Consider the following 25841-nt stretch of genomic DNA (forward strand, 5'->3'; position numbering starts at 1 on the left):
AGGAAAAGGGGAAGAAAATATTTATTAGAAAATAAAAGTGGAAAACCTGTGAATAGTCTATGATATCCCAAGTGAATCAACTTTGCTAAGTAAAAGAAATGATTTTACAATGTTTGAATGCACAGATGATCTTAAGGAAATAATACAACACCCAGGAAAATATTTAGGGAAAAGCAGAGATGATGATTTTCTTATGAGACTGACAAGTGACACCTCTTAAAGGAATTTCATCTTCCAAATTTCAAAGAGGCGTATTTCACTGCACACGTGAAAATGACTAAATTCATTTCTAAGGACTGTGTATGCGTAGGCATCATGTACTAATTTCACAATTTATTTAGCATACTGCTTTGTCCTTAAGCAACTACGAGCAAATTCCCCGGCATTGCTGTCCTTCTTTAGCATAAATCTATAAAGTCGGCCTCAAGAAATAAATCACATCTTCGAGTGTAAGAAAATAAGATAATACAGTAAAAAAACAGTCATGCGTAGAGCTGATCCTTGTTGATGTATGAAATAAATATTTTGCCAAATAGTAGCAAGGTTGCCAGTGAAAAATAATATGTTGAAATGGTTGTGAATTTTAAGTTTGTACAAATTCTGGTTTTTAAGTATAAAAGCACACGTCCCATCCTGTGGTCTTCCCGTGATGCTAATTCTTCTGAGGTCACCACTTTTTCTTTTATTATTCAGTGGGCAGAGCTATTTCTCAACATGCACTAGCCTACATTTGAATTGCTTCAAATTTCCCCGACACTGCCTTCTTCCATTTTCTGTAGTGCAGAAAATGAAGTATAATATTCATTTTTACTACAGAAGACATCCTTCTGATAGACCTCTCTCCCTAGGCACCACTGACAAAGCGAAGCAAAGTCTAGGTCTTTATTTATCTCGTGGCTCCCATATGGAGGACGTTCAGTGTAAACCATCTACCCAAAGCCCATCAGATGAGCAGTCAGCCTCCTTCCTTGACAGGTTATTATTGGTCTATAAATTGGAAGCTATAAATCTGACAGCAGCATTCCAGCCTCTGAATTGAATGTATAATTTAATTTATAAACTCATGTTCTCCATTTCAAGAACTGTAATAAACCGAGTGTGTGCTGCTTTTCTAATGTGGATTTGCTTTTTGGTAAGTTTGAGAGTTGATGTGGCTTGCGTCTCTAACGCATATGAATTCTTAAACACTGGTTTCTTTAATCTACCAGTTCTTATCTCTTTCCTCTACTCTTTTTATTGAGAAAGGCTCTGAAGTTTCTTATTCCAAAGTACATGAAACATTGATTAACCCCATAGATTTAGCTAAGTGCTTTTGTTATTACATATTTTTAAAAGACTCAGAGAGGCAGAGGGGCAGAAATTCTGTAATTAATCAGCATTGCCTGGCTCTGCTGCTACAGTGGCAGTGAATTGGTTCCCAGTAGGAGAGTTAATAGAAAAACATCTAATTTCAAAATGGCCTGGATGCATCAAAGGGATTAAGCTGTAATGCTTTTAATCCCTGTAACTCAAACAGAAAATTTTCCTGAGCAATGAATTGCATAATGTATTTGTGGGCCAGCAAATGATCAGAACGGAACATCAGTCAAACTCTACAGCCAACTCTGTAGCCCACGATTTCACTGGGCACAGCTAGAGAGACAGCCCGGGGGATTTAGACACTTGTTTTTAAACTCGGGGGTTTGAGTGAAAGTAAAATGGGTACTGTTTTGGAAAGTTCCAGTCTCTGGAGCTCCCAAGCTGTCAGAGACCCTACTGATAAACCTTGAGTCAGGAATGGCAATTATGTGGCACATTGGCTGTACCTCCCCCAGTCCCAAGGCCCATGATGACAGACCATGCTTTTTCACCATCACACGTCCTGTCAAGAATGCCTCCGAGTTCCATTCTATTTGCCATCCCTCTTCCAGGTCTTTTCATTTCCATGATCAAATTTCTCACCGTTTCCAAACATCTGCTAGAAGATGTCAAGTAGCATACAACTCAAAAAATATATATCTTTCTATACACTACCAGATGTAAAATAGATAGCTAGTGGGAAGCAGCCGCATCCCACAGGGAGATCAGCTCGGTGCTTTGTGACTACCTAGAGGGGTGGGATAGGGAGGGTGGGAGGGAGGGAGATGCAGGAGGGAGGGGATATGGGGATATATGTATACGAATAGCTGATTCACTTTGTTATACAGCAGCAACTAACACACCATTGTAAAGCAATTATACTCCAATAAAGAGGTTAAAAATAAATAACCTGTGTTTATTTTATTTGGAGCCTTCTGGGTATTTTTTAATTAATTAATTTATTTATTTTTTGCGGTACGCGGGCCTCTCACTGTTGTGGCCTCTCCCGTTGCAGAGCACAGGCTCTGGACGCGCAGGCTCAGTGGCCATGGCTCACGGGCCTGGCCACTCAGCGGCAGGTGGGATCCTCCCACACCGGGGCACGAACCCGTGTCCCCTGCATCGGCAGGTGGACTCCCAACCACTGCACCACCAGGGAAGCCCCTGGGCATTATTTCTTTAATGAAGCTTTTTATTTTGAGAAAATTTTAGATTCACATGCAACTTTGAGAAATAATACTTAAATATCCATGTATTCGTTTCCCGGTTTCTCCCAAGGGTAACATCTTGCAGAACTAGAGTACAGCATCACAACCAGGGTGTTGACAGTGATACAGTCAAATACGGAATATGCCCATCACCGCAAGGATGTCTCCTGTCACTCTTGATAGCCACACCCACTTCTCACCTGTCCCCATCCTTCCTTTAACCCCTGGGGACTACAAATCTGTTCTCCATTTCTATAATTCTGTTGTTTCAAGAACACTATAAAAATGGAATCATGCAGTATGCAACTGTTTCTGACTGGCTTTTTCCACAGGGCGTAGTTCTCTGGAGAGTCACCCAAGCCGTTCTGTAGAGCAACAGTTTGTTTTATTGCTTCATGGTATGGGTGTACCTCAGTTTGTTTAATCATTCACCTGTTGAAGGACTTCTGGGTTGTTTCGTGTTTGGAGCTTTCACAAACAAAGCTGCTATAAAAATATATGTATAGGTTTTTGCGTGAACATGCCTATTTTCCCTGGGGAAAAAAAGATGTACCCAGAGTACAATTGTTGGGCCACATGGTAGCTGCGTGTTTAATTTTTTAAAGAAAACTCCAAAGTTTTGCAGAATGGTTGTAGGATTTTACATCCTCAGCAGCAATGAGAGAGATCCAGTTTCTCTGAATCCTCACCAGCATTTGATATTGTCACCATTTTTAATTTTAGCTATTCTCAGAGCTGTGAAGTGATATCTTATTGTGGTTTTAGTTTGTATTTCTCTAATGGCTGATGATGGTGACCATTTTTTCATGTACTTATTTGCTATCTCTATATTCTTCTTTTTTTTTTTTTTTTTTTTTTTTTTGTGGTACGCGGGTCTCTCACTGTTGTGGCCTCTCCCGCTGCGGAGCACAGGCTCCGGACGCACAGGCTCAGCGGCCATGGCTCACGGGCCCAGCTGCTCCACGGTATGTGGATCCTCCCGGACCGGGGCACGAACCCGTGTCCCCTGCATCGGCAGGCGGACTCTCAACCACTGCGCCACCAGGGAAGCCCCATCTCTATATTCTTGATAAAATATCTCTTCACGTCCTTTGCCTACTTTCTAATAGGACTGTTTGAGTTTTTGTGGCTGTGTTTTGGGGCTTTGTTACCCCTGGAAAGACCCAACTCTCCATGATGTGTCCTCTGACACCACCCCAACGGGGAGGGAGCCCTTCATTCCTCTAGCTGAGGGCGGCAGTCCACACTTCCCACATGGTCTCCATGGACACTGTATGGGCCGAATGGCTTATTACCACCAGGTGGGGATGAAAACTCCATTCCATATTTAGCCTTCTCTGACAACATCCTGGTGAGGGTGTTGAGGTGCCCTGTTACAGCTTCATGAGGGTGGAAGTCTAGGCTCCCACTGAGCCTTTGCTGGCGTGCGTAGGTGATGCTACAGGTTTTCTCTGATGTTGGCTTGGATAGAGCACGTGTATAAATGTGTTCCCTCCCACCCTCCTTCCTTCCTTCCTTCCTTCCTTCCTTCCTTTCTTTCCTCCCTTTTATGACCCTTTGGCTAGGGAGAGAGCAAACTTTTGGGGGGCTTTTTAATCTGAACCCATTGGTATTTCGTTGTTTTCGACTTTTCCAGCTTTCGGTTTGGGATATAGGAAGCAAAAAGAAAATCCAGAGAACTCACTGCTGTGTTGTTTCTTGGGTCCTGATTTCCATAGCCAATCTGCCATCTTCTCTCCGCCTTTCAGAGTCTTCTTCTGCTTGTTTTATATATAACGTCCATGGTTTTTAGTTGTACATAGTAGGAGGAATGGAGAAAGACATGTCTACTCCATCTTCCCAGAAATGGATGTCCAGATCTATCTTTTTATTCATTAGGAAAGTTTAGAAAATATCCCAGTGTGTTTTATTGTAAGCAAATTATTTATTAGGCATAGACTATGAGAATGCTGAAAATGCCTAGAGGCCACAGACAACATCTGGAAATAATCCAGATATCAAAATTGCATTAAGAAAGTTACTGCTATGTTAGAAAACAGAAACATCTAGCTCCCCCTTAAAACGGAAGATGTACCATCACCCCTTGTATGCTGGTCAGTCTGCAAACTTGTTCACTGGTTTTGAGATGAATCCTAGATACCTATTGGATTTTTTCGGTCTGGTTTTTGCTGAGACCCACTGTGTATTCAAACACTGCAAACACTTTCTCTGGCTCATAGGCAATGAAGGTTTTAATAAAACTATTTACACGAAGTTGTCCATGACTTCATATGTTACTCTTCAGTAATGTTTGCATTTTAGAAGAGGGATACCACAGAAAGGGCAGCCCTCAGCAAAAGAGTGGACTGTATACAATATGCTTTCCAACATCAGTATGTCATATTTTCTGAGAAGGGAGAAAAGACTTACCAGAATTCTCCAAATTGCAAGAAATTGGTAATCCCGTTATCACTTTACATTGAGACAAGCCCTATAGCGAAGTACATTTTTCCCACAGATGTGACGGTTCGTAAATATCCTTAGTTTCTGTATACATCCATGAGGACTTTCTATGTGAAAAGTATACGTGTAGGGGTGTGAGTACATTATATTCTGCTTGATCAAAACAATCTGGCTTATGGCACAAGAAGAGAGAGATTCGTCTTGTAGGGGATCATAGTGGCCAGGCTGTCCTGACTCTAAAGTGTTTCTTCTCCCTGTGGAAGCCCAGCACAGCCATTAAGAGTGTGGCTCTGGGTTCAGTGAGGCCTGGTCAATGCCTTTTACTGGGGGTATTGTTTCAATGACTTTCTAAACCCAAGTTTTCTGATCTCATAACATAGATATAATAATATTATCTATCTTGTATAAGACAATTCATGTAAAGTGCATTGCATACGTAGTTCCACATGGTACAGACTCAGTGAGGGTTAGGTATTAGGAGTTAAAATCTTTGAATTAATAAGGTAGCCTCCCCTTAACAGGCACAGATGTGTCACCCTGAGGACTCGGCATCAGTGTTGTACTGTCTTCCTGAAAAATTCTCTGCAAGAATGAGAGGCTAGGAAACTTAGGTGATGTCACAGAAGGCTGTGGTCACATGAGGGCCAAGTCCACCTGCCTGTGTACCTGTTACCTCTTAAGTTCTCTATAGGTTGGACTAGAATACACACACCCTTGATACCTTTGAAAACTCTGGAACTTCCACAGATAATATGTCTTGCATCTCTTTTCTGATCACACCGTCATCGTTTTAAGCCATTTCAAAACAAGAGATGTGTACTGAGCATTAATCAAAACACATTGGGGGGCCAGTGGAAAAGATGCCTGGATGGCAAGAATTTTCCTTGAGCTGGTAATTTTGTAAGCATGAGCCAATTTTCCAAAATGCTAGTTGTGTCTGGAAATAAAGTAGGTTTATTGCTTTAGCCACACCCTACGGTCACAGGAAAAGATGTGCCTACCTTTTAATGCCTCCATTGCCAAATCCTTGATATCGGATAAACTTCATCATGGCCTCACAGCAAACTGAGTTAATCTGGGCTTCAAAGGCAGCAGTGTGGCTGTTTCATTCGAATCTAGAATTGTGATAAAACCAAAAAAGAATTGAGCATGTGCAGAGCTCTGTAAGGCCTATGAGTGAAGGCTGACTTACAGCATTCCCCCTGGACCTCGGGTTAAAAGTGAGGAGTGAAGTGAGACCGATCTACGAGAAGCCCTCCAACCACACTTAGCCTGGCCTGAGTCTCTCAGAATTTATTAGGTGTCCAGGAATGCCACGGTTGCGCGCTTTGTAACTTTAGGTAGCTGAGCCCAGTGTAGCATATACTATTTAAAAGACACTAAAGAGGTGTTGAGTTGAATTTAATGTAGTTGAGTGAAATGGAAGAGAAACCAAGGCTTGAAAGCTCATTTTCTCTGGAAGAAGGAGGAACAGAGGGAATCAGCACTTTAGGGGGGATTATCCTTTGCCAAGAGGAAGGGAGCGGTACATAGTTGTCAGGATAACGTGTTACGGTAAAAAAGAGAGGCAGACCAGGAATTTATTCTTGTCATCACCCCAAGCCTGGACCACTTAGTTAGAGAATTAGCATGACTCCAGCAACGTGATTCTTTTATGCTTTCGAGGGGAGCAGCAAGACACAGGAGGCAGAGCTGTGGAAGGTGGAAAGCAGCCTTCACCCGCTATGTGGGCAACACCATGCTCATCGGTTTACGCAGATTCTCATTTCATTTCCTCAACCCCTCTCAAGTCAAGCTTTGAAGTGCTGTGATACCCCATAGTACCCCAGCCCTAGAGAGTATCAACGTCTACTAGAATAATACGTTATTTTTCCAAAGAATATGCATTTGAACGGTGACCAAAGAAGTGGAGTACAGGTGTGAGGCCACAAACTCTTACTGAGTAATGTCTCACCTATCTATCTATTTATATATCTATCTATCATCTATTTATGTAGAGAGAAGGAGAGAGAGAGAGAGAGAGAGAGAGAGAGAGAGAGAGAGAACTCAGGGTGCTGGAGTATCCTCACTCAGTGGGCCTTAATGCCATCTACCCACATTGGTGACCTTACCATCTTCCCCTGTGGGTACTGCCGGAAACTGGTATGTAATGGAAAACAATTGTGATACATTGTACTGACTTGAAGTAGATGTTGGTTACATGTACAGTGCTTAACTTTATCTTCCTTTATCATTCTGCCCACTTTTTTCCTTTTCCTCTTCCCATGCCCACAGTTATTTTTATGAGGCTGGTGCTGGCAAAGCCTACCTCCTTATGCTAGTCAAAGGTCAAAAAAAATTAGGGCTTTGTTTTCCCTTTTGTCCTCATGCAGACGCTCTTATTGGCATGGCAGCCAGGCACTTTGGTGAGTGTAAACTGTATGAGCATCTAGTAGAGATTATATTTATGGCAGTATATATTATTTTCAACTTTTCACAAGGCCATCAGCCCTGACATGACTAAGTTGGTTATTTGTATGTTGATAATCCTGAGGGCTCAGAGGGAGATCTCAATTAAGGTTCCAGGCCTACAAGCTCACCCTCCTGGACCTGGGGAGCCCTTCCTCCGGAGGGCCTTGGCCCCTCAGTCTTCACCTGTGTGGCTGCTAACACATTGCAGAGGGAGGTTCTGAGGCCTGGTGCATCTTTTCCAACACCTCTTCTCCTAGAATTACCTAAGTCAAGTCCTGCCAGTCTGGGTGGGTTCCCCTTCTGTTGGTTTCCTTCCCATCACCCTTTTTGTATGGTATCAGTATCCTCTAGAGGATGAGAACTTGTTTGCCAGACCATGTTTTATTCTTCTTGGTCTCCCCAGCACCTATCATAGGCCTGGCTCATGCTAGATGCTTAATAAAATGAATGCATGAATGAATGAATGAGAGCAGGGATGCCATAAATTCCTTTTATGAACTATAAGATAATCTTTTATTTTAGACACGGCCATTAGCTCCATAAGGCAACCCTTTCATCTTAGAATTATTATAACATTCCTAATTTGGAGGCATATTTGGCCGCCTTATAATCTGGACCATTTCCCACCTTGTTTTACTCTTTTGAAACAATAGAGACATGGAAGCCTCTCATACGCTAATGAAGTCACCTGACACAATTCACCTTTTTGCAGGCTAATCATTAACGTTTCCTCACAGAATGAGGTGTTCAGACCCTTTCTCAGCCCCAGTTCTCTTTTTCTAGAATTTCTCTGATTTAGCACCTTCTCTACTTAAAATGTGGCACTTAACCCTGCATACATTCCTTTGACCTAGCCTGATCAGTGACTTTGGCATTCTCATTTTCTGCATCTGTCTGCTGTCCCGCTGCCTACTGAGCTCAAGATACCCATAAAATGCAGCTGGAGGTCATCTCGGCCCCATGCACTTTCTTCCTTCTGTGATCACGCTTCTGTCCTGAATCCCTTCTTAACTTTCCCACTATGATAAGCTAGTTAGGAGGAAACTTGAGCATGCCCTTTTCTTGTCACTCTTAAAAACAGGTCTAGGGCTTCGCTGGTGGCACAGTGGTTAAGAAACCACCTGCCAATGCAGGGGACACGGGTTTGAGGCCTGGTCCGGGAAGATCCCACATGCCGCGGAGCAACTAAGCCCGTGTGCCACAACTACTGAGCCCGTGTGCCACAACTACTGAGCCTGCGCACCTAGAGCCCGTGCTCTGCAACAAGAGAAGCCACTGCAATGAGAAGCCCGTGCACCGCAACAAAGAGCAGCCCCCGCTCGCTGCAACTAGAGAAAGCCCACGCGCAGCAATGAAGACCCAATGCAGCCAAAAATAAATAAACAAAAAATAAATAAAACAACAACAACAACACAAAACAGGTCTAAGAGGTTTCACACATAGCCAGCTCCTCCTTGCACTCTCTCCTGGGTCTCTACCCTGCTGGTCTTCTCTGCCTAAACAACTATATATAAAATAGATAACTAATAATAACCTGCTGTATAGCACAAGGAACTCTACTCAATACTCTGTAATGGCCTACATGGGAAAAGAATCTTTAAAAAAAAAATAAGAGTGGATGTATGTATATGTGTAACTGATTCACTTTGCTGCACAAGTGAAACTAACACAACATTGTAAATCAACTATACTTCAATAAAAATTCAAAGAAAAATAAATGAAATACTTAAAGTTAAAAAAAAAAAAAGCTTCCTAATGAAAAGGAATCCTCCAGCCCCAAATGCACACTTTTGCAAAATCACCATCCCTGGGAGAAATGAAAGTAAGAGACGGCAAAAGCATTCCTCATCTCTTTATCTCTTTTGACAAGATAGCCATCATCTTTGCTTCATCCCACCATATTTTACGCTGTCTTGACCCTGGAAGTGGGGCAGAAAAAGGAAAATGAGAGATTGCTTTACTCTTTCCAATATTTTTAGTATTTCCTCTTTATTTCTCCTTCCATTGAGCTATATGATGTTTTCTACACCTGAGGTGGGATATGGGAGAGAAGTGGAGGCTGACACCATACATAGTAGAATGGGGATCATCTCTGGCATTTATCCAGTCAATTAATGCCTATTAACATAGTCCAAGATTGCGTTGGTTTCTTCATCCTCCATGAGACAGTGCAGGTTCTTACTAAGCTTGTGCTCGTGAAATATCCCCCTTTCTATGCTTGTGCAATTACCATTTGAAGCACACATTCAGGATTCAAATTTATCTTTTTACTCATTATAGCTTGCTAGTAATTAAATCATTTAAAGTCTTGTATTTGACTCTGTCAATAATTCGGATCTAATTAGTAAACAAAGTTTAAATTTATTATTTGACACAAGTTGTTGAGAAGTGTTTATGTAAAAAAAAATCCTCTAGCTCATTTTATTCTATTTGTTTATTCTTTGTTAGTAATGTCTAGTGTCATTGCTTTGTGATCACATTGTACACAGTATAACTACTTTATTGAAGTTATGTTGCCTTTGTGAGTACAATGTAATTTTCATAAGTTTTAAGTGGGTGCTTAAAAAAAAGAGGTACAGAGCTTCCTTGACTTACATGGGATTATGCCCTGATAAGTCCATCATAAATTGAAAATATCATAAGTTGAAAATGTATTTGATACACTTACAGTATAGAACATCATAGCTTAGCCCAGCCTACCTTAAACATGCTCAGAACAATTATGTTAGCCTACAGTTGAATCATCTAACAGAAAGCTTATTTATAATAAAGTGTTAAATATATCCTTTAATTTATTGAACACTGCACCAACATGAAAAACAGAATGACTATATGGTTACAGAATGGTTGTGAGTTTATCAGTTGCTTACTCTCATGATCTCCTGGCTGGCTATACAGCGTATCACCAGCCTGAGAAAAGATCAAAATTTAAATTACAGTTTCTACTGAAAGTATATCGCTTTCACACCATCATAAAGTTGAAAAATTGTTAAATTGAACCACCATAAGTTGGGGACCATCTGGGCTTTATTTTGGCCACAGAGTTTGATATATGTCTACTTGCTAATTTTTATTAATAAGATCAACCAGATCATTTTTATCTTTTTTTTTTAATTGCTATTGTCACTCACCTACTTGAACTGTCAAAGACTGAGTGGTAAGTTCTGTTATTACAATAAAATTATGTTTCTGTTGATTTGAATTTCTAATAGTTTTTGATTTATATATTTTGATTCTTAACTATTCAACTCATAGAGTTTTGTTACTACCATGTATTTCTAATAGATTGTTCCCTTATTGGTAGAAAATGTGCTTCTCTGTTCTCTTAATGGTTCTTTCTTTTTTTTTTTTTGCCTTGAATTCTAATTTTTCTTACGACAATATTGCAAGCTTTATTTGTTTGTTATCAGCCCTTAACTGATGCATTTTTTACTATCCTTTTACCTTAAACAGATAGCACTTTTGATGACTGCCTCCTATAAATCTGGATTTAGATTTTTTGACTCACTTTGAGATTATTTTTTAATAAGAAATTTACACAATTTTACATTTTTTGTCATAACCAAAGAACATTTATTTCTGCCACATTTTTAGGTTACCTGTTTTACATGAGTCTTGTTCTCTCTTTTCTTTTGAGGATTTGTACATTTGACTAATGAAAAATGTCTCAACACAGATGCTGAAAATCAAAACACTTTAAGCAAAAATAAAACACAAGTGATTAACTAAGAAAAATATTTACAATAGATGGTAGCTCCCAAAGATTTATACCCTTAGTCTTTCAAGAGCTCTTCCAAATCATCTGAAATTATGATAAAGACCAATTGAATTATGGGAAAAGTTTATGAATAGACAATTCTTTAAAAAGGAAAAACAAATGTTCAATAAATATATGGAAAGTGCTCAAATGCCCAAGTTTGAGAAAGTATAAATTAAAGTAATAATTTAGTAGCATTTTATATCCTAATACCCAGAGTTTGTGGATTTGAGTAAAATGGGTAGTTTAATAAGCAAAATTGAAACAGTGAGGGACAATATTGAGATAAATATCAAAAGCTACGAAAATGTGCACTTTGTTTACCTCAGCAAATTTACAAATGTGTCATAGAAAATAAAAATTATTTTATAAATAATAAATATGCACAAAGGCTGTCTACAATTATATTCATCACTGATATTTAAAATGATAAAATATTAAAAACAAGAGTAAAATTCCAGTTAAGAATTGGTTAAATAAAATATAATAAATTCATAAGATACAACATGAGGCAGCCACTAGAAACCATTTTAGAAAAATGTTTAATAGTCATAAAATATTTTGTGTGTACAGCAAGTTATAAAAATTTGTGTATAATGCATAACCAATTTGTGGTTGTACATATATATATGCAAATGTGCATTTGGAGACTGAAAATATAAAGAGACTGGAAGGATCTAAAATCAATGATAATATTGGGGTTTGGGGTGATTTTCATTTCTTCTTTATAATGTTTAAGATTTTCAAATTCTTAGAATGAACATATATTATTTGCAATCATTAAAAAATACATTTCTAAAAATGGAGCAAAGCACTAGAAATTTACCATAAGACTGATATATAATAATCTTCAGTATGGTATTTGAACAGCCGTGAGTCCACCTAACTGTACAAGCCCTATTGTCTTCACGCCCACAGGACAATTTTACAGACTCTGTAAAATTCCTCACAGTATCCAACTACATTTTGATCACCCAGAAGGTAATTGAGGGTATTTTATTATGAATTCCTCTTAGTGAGTCTCAGGCTGGTTGTCAGTATTCACGACTTTCTTTTAAAATAACAACAACCTCTTCTTAATATATAGGGGTCTCTATTATAATAAGAGCCATAATTCATTGAACCTCTACTATATGTTTTATATACATTACCTCAACTAATATTCACAAGTATCTTAAAAACTAGGTGTCATCATGACAATCTTATTGCTGAGAAAACTGAGGTTCAGTACTATTAGGGTTGACCCAAGATTTCAGAGTTGGTGTTTTAGAGACAAGACAGGTCTTTCTCCTGTCTTTCAGGCTTCCATTCTTTCCACTATCCATTTAATCAGCCACACTATTGTTTTGAATTTTTATTTTTATGTTGTGACGTTTAGATAGAATTGAAATATCTTGAGGGCATATGAAATGAACTTCTTATTAAATGGAATCTTTACTGAGATTTTGCTGTAGAAACCCCCCAGGTCCTCATTGGGGAGGGTGTCTTGGGGATACCTGGCTGGTGCAGATTCCCAGATAGTCTTGTGGTCACCATGGGCAAGAGCTTCTATGGCAAGGGGAGGGGTGCTCTCGGTGGGGTATCAGGTGGGGTCCTTGCCAAGGCGTTGGCAGTTGTGCCCCAAATTTTTGTTTCTCCTCTACCCCAAAATTTCTCTCTCTGGTCGTATGAATAGAGGGCTGACCACTCTAGTCCTTATACTATGCTTCCTTGCATTAGACTAACTCTTCGGTCCTCTGGCTGCTGCTTGGATAATAACTTTGAGGAACAGGGGATTCAGGCATAGTAAAAAAAAAAAAAAAAAAAGAAAAAGAAAAGAGAGGAAGAGAGCTATCACCAGGCCAGATCTGAATCCTATCTCTACTAGTTATTCCATCTCTAGTCTTGGCAAAACTGATAACTTCTCTAGCCCTGATTTTTTCTTAGATAAAATTGGAATAGTACTGGTCTCAAAGAATGTTATGAGGATTCAATGGAATAACATGTATGGCAAGTGTGTAGTATGAGAATTCACTCCACTTTCTGCCTGCTGTTCTTGTTAACCAGACCACGCTAGGCGCTAGTGCACTGGCCTTGCCCACAGACATTGTGATTGTTCCAAATTCCATTTCACGGAGGTACTGCCCTCTCTAAGAACCTGTGCCAAAATGCCCATGTTTAAAGCAGCCAGTGGATATACTACAAGGAGCAGGTATTTAGTCTTCACACACACACACACACAATACTGATAGAGAGGATCTGAGAGGGTCAAGCAGTGAGTCAATCCTTAATAAGTTAAAAGCACATATTATTAGTTGTTTCTTAACCTAACAAACAAAAATCGTAGGGGGGAAATACCAGCCTACAATATTTTGATTAGTGTTGGGAGGGAGGTCCACTTCCTAATTCATATTTTTTTCTACAAATATTCACCGAGCACCCACTCTGGGGTAAGTACCCTAGAGAATAGGGAAATGAGACGCTCTGTGTCCTTCAGGAATTGACCGTTTGGTGGAGAGTGGGGTGAGGCAGGCGCTCAGGTGGTTGTTAACTCCAGACCGTCTGTGGTCTGTAGGGGAAGGCAAGGCTGGAGAGGCCACACATCTGCAAGGCATGAGGGTATCTCAGAGGAAAGTAGGGTGGAGGCGGTAAAGACCATGGCTGCCAACTTCACAGTTTTGACTCTGACCGGCTTTATTAATCACATATGCAAAGCTGAGCCTCACAATCTGGATGCAAACTCAACTGAGCTCTCCTGCTGCAGGCCAGGCCTGCTAACAGAGCCATCAGTGTCTCCAGGGAGGGCTCAGAAATACAGTGGGATCTTAAAACACAGAGACCTGTCATGGTGAGGCTGTCCAGTGCAGTTCAAGCGCACATACCTGAAGGCCCCTCTGATCACTCACTCACACACGCTGGGCGAATTACTTACGTCTTTGAGCTTTGGTTTCCTCCCATTTTGCATGGGAATAATAACCCATGTTTAAAGTTTGTTGTGAAGATTAAGTGAGATACTTTTCAAGAGTGTTCCTAATTCATATTAAGCCTTCCACAATTGTTCATTTCCTTCTTGCTTTTCAGCCACCATCACGTGGCTTGCCTGAACATGGATGAAAGTTCTGCAGGCTTCACTGTGGTGAATGGCAATTACTGTCTCCTTCATTCCTTACTGTTTATTATTTGAAACTACAAGGTTGTCTAGAGTAGACCAGGATGTTGCTATGAACCACATGTGGCTGTTAATAAGCCTGAATTAATAATTGGGTGTCATGATTTTTTAGAATTTCAAAATTTCAGCGGGAATATCTTTAATAAGCAAATGGAAGCCTACATTTTTTAAAACTGTTCTCCCTTGTGTTGAAGAGTATACCGCTTAGATAGAATTTATTTTTTCTGAAATTTTTCAAAAAACAAATTTACATGTACTTTATTCCATCTACCAATGATAATAAAAAGTGTTTTAATAATGAAAATTATAATTTTTTAATCTTCAAGAAAATAAACAAAGGATTTTTAGGAATGAGAGCTGGGATTTTCCAGGTTATGCAAATCAGAGAACTCATTTTTTAAAAACAGAAAATGGCATTTGCATATTTTCTCTGAGTGAGTAGTTTAGATACCAAAAAAGAATAGTCAGTATATCTGTTTTCTAAAAAGAATTTTTTTTTTAGTTATATTGTTCAGGGTATGTTATGCTTACTTGTAAAAAGGTCTAATGATTTAGGGGATGCTTTATCTGTGGATTAGAGTATTTCATTACTCTTCAAGTTTTTTCCTTTTCAAATTATAGTGCCTCAGAGGAGATAAAATTTGGTTTCAAGTTATTGTACTCAAGATTACTTTTAGCCTTGTAATTTTAGCTCTTGGGATTTAGGGATTCCTGAATATGCTAAGGTACAAAGTGTTCATTACATTTCTAGATTTAAAAGGTTTATCTAATGTTGAATAGGGGGGTATGATGTGATTGGGTGAAGTTATTGAAATCAAGCAGGACCCTGTGGGGGTTTCCCAGGACCAGACTCCCCCATGTTCTCTGCTTCTTGTTTGTAGAAAAACTTAAGCCTCCTAGGCCTTCCCCGAGTTCCAAAGAGTAAATTTAATCAGAGAAGTGAGAAAATGTAGAAACAAAGGAAAGCAGTCAAGCAAGAAAAAACAGTAATAGTTTAGCCACAGAACAAAGTCCAGGACCTTTAGTTTTTCCTCAAGGGCTACAGATAATATCCTAAGCCATATCCTTGAGTAGTTTTGCAGATACTAAAACCCCCACCAGGTGGAAGAAGTAAACTGAAAGCTGACCAACAGGATATAGACCCCAGACTTGCTGAAACCACAAGGTAGATGATTGGGATTCTGAAACATCACCTTGTTACTTCACCATTAACCAATCAGAGAATTGTGCACAAGTTGATCACACAACCCGTGACCCTCTCCCTCACACTGTCTTTAAAAACCCTTCCCTGGGGACGGGGGGCGGGCGGAGTCAAGATGGCGTACTAGGAGGACGCAGAATTCACATCTCAAAACGAGGGCACCTACCAAGCACTGGTAGGGGGCCACAGACAGCTAAGGGGATGAGAGGAACCCCCAGTGACGGAGTAGGACGTGGGGCGTGGGGAGAGGAGAAGTGGAGGCAGGACGGGACTGGCACCCCTGAGGGGGGGCTGGGGGAGGGGAAGGGATCCCACGCCGGAAGGGGGAAATTGGGGAACCACTGGGAGGGCAGAGGATCAAAAGGGAGTGTGGGGGCTTCCCTGGTGGCGCAGTGGTTGAGAGTCCACCTGCCGATGCAGGGGACATGGGTTCGTGCCCTGGTCCAGGAGGATCCCACATGCCGCAGAGCAGCTGGGCCCGTGAACCATGGCCGCTGGGCCTGCGCGTCCGGAGCGTGTGCTCACGGGAGGAGAGACCACAAGGGGGAGAGCCCGCACCCCCGGAAAAAAAAAAAAAAAAAAAGGGAGTGTGGCCAGGTTTCCCCTGCCCACTCGGACCCCCAGGAACCTGTTGAGATCCCAGGACTGATCCTCTGCCCACCGAGGCCCCCTCCAGCCGCGCAGGTCCTGAGGAAGTGGGAGGGACGGAAAGGGGAGCAGAAGTAAAGGCCAGACCTCCGGGATGGGCACCCCTGAGGGGCAGCTAGGGGAAGGGAGGAGTTCCTACACCCAGTGGGACCCACCCACGGTTAGAGGTCCAGCAGCGACAGGGGAGACAGTGGGGGAGGGGCACGAAGGAATGGAAGAGAACGTGGCCAGCACTTTCCCTGTCTACTTAGGCAGCAGGAAGCCTATTGGCCTCTGGGGCCAAATCCTCTGCCCTCGGAGCCTCCCTCCTGCTGCGCACAGCCCAAGCCCCACCTCTGCACTCCCACCCAGGGCCCCACCTCTACACTCGAGACCCCCTCCAACGGGCTGGGCTTAAAACCCTCACTCAGGGCCTTACCTCCAAACTCCAGAACTCCACACTCCAGGGGCCCTCCTATGGACATGTTGCCTCTCCCCTTCCACACAGGTCCTAAGCAGAGGCTCCGCCCCACGCTTGAACGTCACCCCGCCTACACCCCACCCAACGCTCAAACATCGTCCGCCCACACGACAAGGTCCCACCCCACCCTAAACTCTGACCCTGCCTAAGTTCCACCCCCCACAAACTACCCACCACAGCCAAGGCTTTTTTTTTCTTTTCTTTTTTCCTCTTTTAGATTGGGGTGCTATTTAACCTTCTTGATTCATTGTTGTTGATTCTTTTATATTTTTATTTTTCCTAATAAACCTTTTATTTTTCTAATTTAATTTTATTCTTTATACTTCGTTAGTAATCTCCACTTTTGGGTTGATTCCCCCCCCCCCCTTTTTTTTTTTTTTTGTCTCTTGTGGTTTTAATTTACATTGTTGCAGTTGTTTTAATTATAGTTTTATTTTTCCTAATATATTTTTTAGCTTTCTAATTTTATTTTGCTTTTTATTCTTTGATATTGTACTGCTCCTTTTCTTCTTTCTTTCTTCCTTTTTTTTTAATGTGCCATGAAGCTTGAGGGATCTTGGTTCCCAGGCCCGAGTTTCTGTGGTGGGAGCTCTGAGTCCAAACTGCTGGACTAACAAAGAACCACAGACCCCAGGGAATATCAATTGGAGTGAGGCCTCCCAGGGGTCCTCATCTCAGCACCAAGACCCAGCTCTACCCAACTGCCTGTAAACTTCAGTGCTGAAAGTCTCAGGCCAAACCACCAGTAAGACAGCAATAAAGCACCACCCATCAAAAAAAAAAAAAAATTAAATGACAAAATAATTTGAAACAGCTAAAGAAGAAAGGTAAAAACATACAAGACCAAAAAAAGGAAGACAAAATAGGCAATCTACCTTAAAAAGAATTCAGAGTAATGATAGTAAAGATGATCCAAAATCTCGGAAACAGAATGGAGAAAATACAAGAAAAATTCAACAAGGATCTAGAAGAACTAAAGAGCAAACAAACAGTGATGAACAACACAATTACTGAAATTAAAAATACTCTAGAAGGAATCAATACCAGATTAACTGATGCAGAAGAATGGATAAGTGAGCTGGAAGATAAAATGGGGGAAATAACTGCCAGGGAGCAGAAAAAAGAAAAAAGAATGAAAAGAACTGAGGACAGTCTCAGAGACCTCTGGGACAACATTAAATGCACCAACATTTGAATTACAGGGGTCCCAAAAGAAGAAGAGAAAAAGGAAGGGTCTGAGAGAATATTTGAAGAGATCATAGTTGAAAACTTCCCTAACATGGGAAAGGAAATAGCCAATCAAGTCCAGGAAGCACAGAGAGCACCATACAGGATAAACCCAAAGAGAAACACACCGAGACACATATTAATCAAACTATCAAAAATTAAATACAAAGAAAACATATTAAAAGCAGCAAGGGAAAAACAACAAATAACACACAAAGGAATCCCCATAAGGTTAACAGCTGATTTTTCAGCAGAAACTCTGCAAGCCAGAAGGGGGTGGCAGGACACATTTAAAGTGATGGAAGGGAACAAACTACAGCCAGTATTACTCTACCCAGTAAGGATCTATTTCAGATTTGATGGAGAAATTAAAATCTTTACAGATAAGCAAAAGTTAAGAGAATTCAGCACTACCAAACCAGCTTTACAACAAATCTTAAAGGAACTTCTCTAGGCAGGAAACACAAGAGAAGGAAAAGACCTACAAATACAAACCCAAAACAATTAAGAAAATGGTAACAGGAACATACATATCGATAACTACCTTAAATGTAAAAGGATTAAATGCTCCAACCAAAAGATATACACTGGTTGAATGGATAAAAAAACAAGACCCATACATATGCTGTCTACAAGAGACCCACTTCAGACCTAGGGACACTTAGAGACTGAACGTGAGGGGAAGGAAAAAGATATTCCATGCAAATGGAAATCAAAAGAAAGCTGCAGTAGCAATTCTCATAAAAGACAAAATAGACTTTACAATAAAGACTATTAAAAGAGGTAAAGAAGGACACTACATAATGATCAAGGGATCAATCCAAGAAGAGGCTATAACAATTGTAAATATTTATGCACTGAACATAGGAGCACCTCAATACATAAGGCAAATGCTAAAAGTCATAAAAGAGGAAATTGACAGTAACACAATCATAGTAGGGGACTTTAACACCCCACTTTCACCAATGAGCACATCATCCAAAATGAAAATAAATAAGGAAACACAAGCTTTAAATGATACATTAAACAAGATGGACTTAATTGATATTTATGGGACATTCCATCCAAAAACAACAGAATACACTTTCTTCTCAAGTCCTCATGGAACATTTTCCAGGACAGACCATATCTTGGGTCACAAATCAAGCCTTGGTAAATTTAAGAAAATTGAAATCATATGAAGTATCTTTTCTGACCACAACGCTATGAGACTAGATATCAATTACAGGAAAATATCTATAATAATACAAACACACATGGAGGCTAAACAATAGACTACTAAATAACCAAGAGGCCACTGAAGGAATCAAAGAGGAAATCAAAAAATACCTAGAAGCAAATGACAATGAAAACAGGACAACCCAAAATCTATGGGATCTCCAAAATATATAAACAGCTCATGCAGCTTAATACTAAAAAAACAAATGATCCAATCAAAAAATGGGCAGAACACCTAAATAGACATTTTTCCAAAGAAGACATACAGATGGCCAAGAAGCACATGAAGAGCTGCTCAACATCACTAATTATTAGAGAAATGCAAGTCAAAACTACAATGAGGAATCACCTCACACCAAAACGGGCATCATCAGAAAATCTACAAACAACAAATGCTGGAGAGAGTGTGGAGAAAAGGGAATCCTCTTGCACTGTTGGTGGGAATGTAAATTGATACAGCCACTATGGAGAACAGTATGGAGGTTCCTTAGAAAATTAAAAATAGAATTGCCATGTGACCCAGCAATCCCACTACTGGGCATATACCCAGAGAAAACCATAATTCAAAAAGACACATGCACCCCAATGTTCATTACAGCACTATTTACAATAGCCAGGCCATGGAAGCAACAAAAATGCCCATCGGCAGACAAATGGATAAAGAAGATGTGGTACACATATACAATGGAATATTACTCAGCCATGAAAAGGAATGAAATTGGGTCATTGGTAGAGACGTGGACGGATCTGTAAACTGTCACACAGAGTGAAGTAAGTCAGAAAGAGAAAAACAGATATCGTTTATTAACGCATATATGTGGAACCTAGAAAAATGGTATGGATCAACTGGTTTGCAGGGCAGAAACAGAGACACAGACGTAGAGAACAAACGTATGGACACCAAGGGGGGAAAGTAGCGGGGGGTGGGTTGGTGGTGGGATGAATTGGGAGATTGGGATTGACATATATACAGTAATATGTATAAAATAGATAACTAATAACCTGCTGTAAAAAAAAATAAACTTAAAAGAAAAGGAAACCTATGGGATGCAGCAAAAGCAGTTCTAAGAGGCAAGTTTATAGCAATACAATCCTGCCTCAAGACACAAGAAAAATCTCAACTAAAAAACCTAACCTTACACCTAAGTCAATTAGAGAAAGAAGAACAAAAAAACCCCAAAGTTAGCAGAAGGAAAGAAATAATAAAGATCAGATCAGAAATAAATGAAAAAGAAATGAAGGAAACAATAGAAAGATCCATAAAATGAAAAGCTTGCTCTTTGAGAAGATAAACAAAATTGATAAACCATTAGCCAGACTCATCAAGAAAAAAAGGGAGAAGACTCAAATCAATAGAATTAGAAATGAAAAAGCAGAAGGAAAAACTGACCCTACTGATCCATAAAATTAAAAGCTTGTTCTTTGAGAAGATAAACAAAATTGATAAACCACTAGCCAGACTCATCAAGAAAAAAAGGGAGAAGACTCAAATCAATAGAATTAGAAATGAAAAAGCAGAAGGAAAAACTGACACTACAGAAATACAAAGGGTCATGAGAGATTACTACAAGCAACTATATGCCAATAAAATGGACAACCTCAAAGAAATGGACACATTCTTAGAAAAGCACAACCTTCTGAGACTGAACCAGCAAGAAATAGAAAATATAAACAGACTAATCACAAGCACTGAAATTGAAACTGTGATTCAAAATCTTCCAACAAACAAAAGCCCAGGACCAGATGGCTTCACTGGCAAATTCTATCAAACATTTAGAGAAGAGCTAACACCTATCCTTCTCAAACTCTTCCAAAATATAGCTGAGGGAGGAACACTCCCAAACTCATTCTATGAGGCCACCATCACCCTGATACCAAAACCAGATAAAGATGTCACAAAGAAAGAAAACTAGAGGCCAATATCACTGATGAATAAAGATTCAAAAATCTTCAACAAAATACTAGCGAACAGTATCCAAAGAACATTTGAATGATCATACACCATGATCAAGTGGGGTTTATCCCAGGAATGCAAGGATTCTTCAATATATGCAAATAAATCAATATGATACACCATATTAACAAACTGAAAGAGAAAAACCATATGATCATCTCAATAGATGCAGAGAAAGCTTTTGACAAAATTTGACACCCATTTGTGATAAAAACCCTTCAGAAAGTAGTCATAGAGGGAACTTACCTCAACATAATAAAGGCCATATATGACAAACGCACAGCCAACATCATCCTCAGTGGTGAAAAACTGAAACCATTTCCATAAGATCAGGAACAAGACAAGGTTGCCCACTCTAACCACTATTATTCAACATAGCTTTGGAACTTTTAGCCACAGCAATCAGAGAAGAAAAAGAAATAAAAGGAATACAAATTGGAAAAGAAGAATTAAAACTGTCACTGTTTGCAGATGACATGATACTATACATAGAGAATCCTAAAGATGCCACCAGAAAACTACTAGAGCTAATCAATGAATTTGGTAAAGTTGCAGGATACAAAATGAATGCACAGAAATCTCTTGCATTCCTATACACTAATGATGAAAAGTCTGAAAGAGAAATTAAGGAAACACTCCCATTTACCAGTGCAATAAAAAGAATAAAATACCTAGGAATATACCTACCTAAGGAGACAAAAGACTTGTATGCAGAAAACTATAAGACACTGATGAAAGAAATTAAAGATGATACAAAAAGATGGAGAGATATACTATGTTCTTGGATTGGAAGGATCAACATTGTGAAAATGAGTATACTACCCAAAGCAATCTACAGATTCAATGCAATCCCTATTAAACTACCAATTTTTTCACAGATCTAGAACAAAAAATTTCACAATTTGTATGGAAACACAAAGACCCCAAATAGACTAAACAATCTTGAGAAAGAAAATGGAGCTGAAGAAATCAGGCTCCTGGACTTCAGACTATACTACAAAGCTACAGTAATCAAGACAGTATGGTACTGGCACAAAAACAGAAATATAGATCTATGGAACAGGATAGAAAGCCCAGAGATAATCCCACACACATAGTGTCACCTTATGTTTGACAAAGGAGACAAGTATATACAATGGAGAAAAGACAGCCTCTTCACTAAGTGGTGCTCAGAAAACTGTACAGCTACATGTAAAAGAATGAAGTTAGAACACTGCCTAACACCATACACAAAAATAAACTCAAAATGGATTAAAGACCTAAATGTAAGGCCAGACACTATAAAACTCTTAGAGGAAAACAGACAGAATACTCTATGACATAAATCACAGCAAAGTCCTCCCTGGTGGCACAGTGGTTGGGAGTCCGCCTGCCAATGCAGGGGACTCGGGTTCGTGCCCTGGTCTGGGAAGATCCCACATGCCGCGGAGCGGCTGGGCTTGTGAGCCATGGCCGCTGAGCCTGCGCATCCGGAGACTGTGCTCCGCAATGGGAGAGGCCACAACAGTGAGAGGCCCGCGTACCGCAAAAAAAAAAAAAAAATAAATAAATCACAGCAAGATCCTTTTTGACTTTCCTCCTAGAGAAATGGAAATAAAAACAAAAATAAACAAATAGGACCTAATGAAACTACAAAGCTTTTGCACAGCAAATGAAACCATAAACAAGACAAAAAGACAACCCTCAGAATGGAAGAAAATATTTGCAAAGGAAGCAACTGACAAAGGACTAATCTCCAATATATACAAGCAGCTCATGCAGCTCGATATCAAGGAAACAAACAACCCAATCCAAAAATGGGCAGAAAACCTAAATAGACATTTCTCCAAAGAGGATATACAGATTGCCAACAAACACATAAAAAGATGCTCAACATCACTAATCTTTAGAGAAATGCAAATCAAAACTACAATGAGATATCACCTCACTCTGGTCAGAATGGCCATCATCAAAAAATCTACAAACAATAAATGCTGCAGAGGGTGTGGAGAAAAGGGAACCCTCTTGCACTGTTGGTGGGAATGTAAACTGATACACCCACTATGGAGAACAGTATGGAGGTTCTTTAAAAAACTGAAAATAGAACTACCATGTGACCCAGCAATCCCACTACTAAGCATATACCCTGAGAAAACCATAAATCAAAGAGTCATGTACCACAATGTTCATTGCAGCTTTATTTACAGTAGCCAGGACATGGAAGCAACCTACGTGTCCATCAACAGGTGAATGGATAAAGGAGATGTGGCACATTTATACAATGGAATATTACTCAGCCAAAAAAAGAAACGAAATTGAGTTATTTGTAGTGAGGTGGATTGATGTAGAGTCTGTCATACAGAATGAAATAAGTCTGTAAGTCAGAAAGAGAAAAACAAATACTGTATGCTAACACATATATATGGAATCTAAACAAAAAAAAAAATGTTTGTGAAGAACCTAAAGGCAGGACAGGAATAAAGACACAGATATAGAGAATGGACTTGAGGACATGGGGAGGGGGAAGGGTAAGCTGGGATGAAGTTAGAGAGTAGCATTGACATATATACACTACCAAATATAAAATAGTTAGCTAGTGGGAAGCAGCTGCATGCCACAGGGAGATCAGCTCAGTGCTTTACAACCACTTAGAGGGATGGGATAAGGAGGGTGGGAGGCAGATGCAAGAGTGGAGTGGATATGGGGATATATGTATGCATATAGCTGATTTACTTTGTTATACCGCAAAAACTAACACAACACTGTAAAGCAATTATACTCCAATAAAGATGTTAAAAAAAAAACCTTCCCTGAAAGTGTTTGGGAGTTTGGGTCTTTTGAGCATGAGCGGCCTGTTCTCCTTGCTTGGCCCTGCAATAAACACTGTACTTCCCTTCACCAAAACCTGGTGTCAGTAGGTTGGCTTTGCTTGGGTTAGCAGACCCAAGTTTGGTTTGGTAATATTATCACAACATCATTCTGTTAGGCTTTATTTCCTTGGAAAATATTAGCTTCCCTTCCTGAGGGACGGGGTCTGATGGGCATTTCTGGGTTAACACAGGAACTGGGAAATGCACCACTGGACCACCAGTGTTAATATGAAGTAGTCAAAGTATATGTCACAAAATCAAATTGTGACATTAAGCTAAAATATTCTGTCATCCCACTGGTAAATGGAGTGACTTGGTTTCACCTGGTTGGACTATAAGACATTACATATCTTTGTATTTCCTAAGTCATTTCCTTCTATCTAGAGTAAAATTGTGGGGATGGTGCATATCTGCAAAGACCCTCTTGGATAAAAGTAGTTTGTGTTTCAGTTTTCAAAGAACAGCATAGTTGTAGAATTCTGGTTTTCCTAAATATGATTTGGAAGGTAGGATGCTGACTGTCCTAATGATGATATTTTATTCTAAATTTCCATTTGCCTTGGCAAAAATTGCCTTAAATTTAAAATAGCAGTCTGAGTTTATAGAATGTGATTTTAGTCTCTAAATTCAAAACATGTCATGGAATAAACAAATTGCATAATGACTTGGAGGGCTTCGCTGGTCACAGTAGTACTTAGTAAGTAGTTGTTAACTGGCCTGTGCTGGTTACCAGTCAATGGAATTTGGAGGCTAGGTCAGGACATTCAGTCCTGGAAGAGTAAAATCAAAAAACATCTCCCCTGATTTATTAGACCAGAAATGTTGAACATTGCTTGCTTCCTTCTATTATTACATTTTGGACCTACCCTCTTTCAACAAGTCTGCTGAGCTGTAACCCAGCACCTCTCTGATAAAACACTCATGTTTCTCAGAGTTTCCTACAGACTTCATATTATAGTTACCCCACAGTGTTTTTTTTGTTTTGTTTCTTTTTAATGGCCTGAGATTCTTAGCTGCAAGGGAAAATGTTAGAAGACAACAATGTCAACAGGAGTTTCCAAAATCCTAATGAAAGTCTGGTCCTAAGTGAACAAATGAGTTTGGGACATCCAAGCTATTTCCTGGTTCTATTTCCGTTTCTATTCTCTTGCTTTTACTGAAATAGAACCACTGATTGAGAGGCTGGCTGGAAATATTCAGAGACTGGATACTCCATAAACAGTGTCTCAGTCTGTTCAGGCTGTTATAATGAAGTCCCATAGACTGGCTGGCTTATAAACAACAGAAATTTATTTATCTCAGTTCTAGAGGCTGAAGTCTGAGATCAGAGTGCCCCATTGACTAGTTTTGGCAAGGGCCCTATTCCAGGATGCAGACTGCTAACTTCTCATAGCCTCCTGTGGTACAAAGAGAGCCAGCTCGTTCTCTGACCTCTTCTTATAAGGACACCAATCCCATGCATGAGGGCTCCACTCTCATGACGCCATCACCTCCCCAAAGCTCCACTTCTAAAACCACCACGTTGGAGATTAAATTTCAACATATGAATTTTGGGGGGACACATTCAATCCAAAACAAGCAGCTTTCTGCTCCTTGTGCTTTAGAATGTTTGGGGAATGGCGATGGGATACAGTACCTTGACAATGTTCATGTGTAATTTTATCAGAAAAATCAAGAGAAATGTGTTTTAATTACTAAAAAAATATTAAACACTACATGTTTATATTTATTAAGTGCCTACTCTGTACAAGACAGACACTATGTTTGCCCTCATGGAACTTCTATTTTAGCAACATCTTCACTGTAAATAAAGGGACGGTTGCCTCTTCAACCATTCCTTCCGTGAAGCTTGGTAGTGGGTATCACTAGCAGGACTGAAACATCAGGCTGTATCAGGACATCAGTATCAAAATGGAGAAACACTGAGAAAATAAGAATAA

At 39.9% G+C, this 25841-nt stretch overlaps 1 long non-coding RNA gene across 1 annotated transcript in view; it reads right to left on the reverse strand.

Annotated features, from left to right (window-relative positions):
* LOC113612118 (uncharacterized) overlaps window positions 1–25841 on the reverse strand; it is a 148146-nt gene that overhangs the window by 118358 nt on the left and 3947 nt on the right. The window contains exon 2 of the long non-coding RNA XR_003429731.1: window positions 5990–6103. This is a non-coding gene — a long non-coding RNA (uncharacterized LOC113612118). The remainder of the gene's footprint in view (window positions 1–5989; window positions 6104–25841) is intronic.

Source organism: Aethalodelphis obliquidens, unplaced genomic scaffold (assembly GCF_003676395.1).
Source record: "Aethalodelphis obliquidens isolate GAN/ISIS:26980383/991018 unplaced genomic scaffold, ASM367639v1 scaffold3, whole genome shotgun sequence".
Taxonomy (NCBI): domain Eukaryota; kingdom Metazoa; phylum Chordata; class Mammalia; order Artiodactyla; family Delphinidae; genus Aethalodelphis; species Aethalodelphis obliquidens.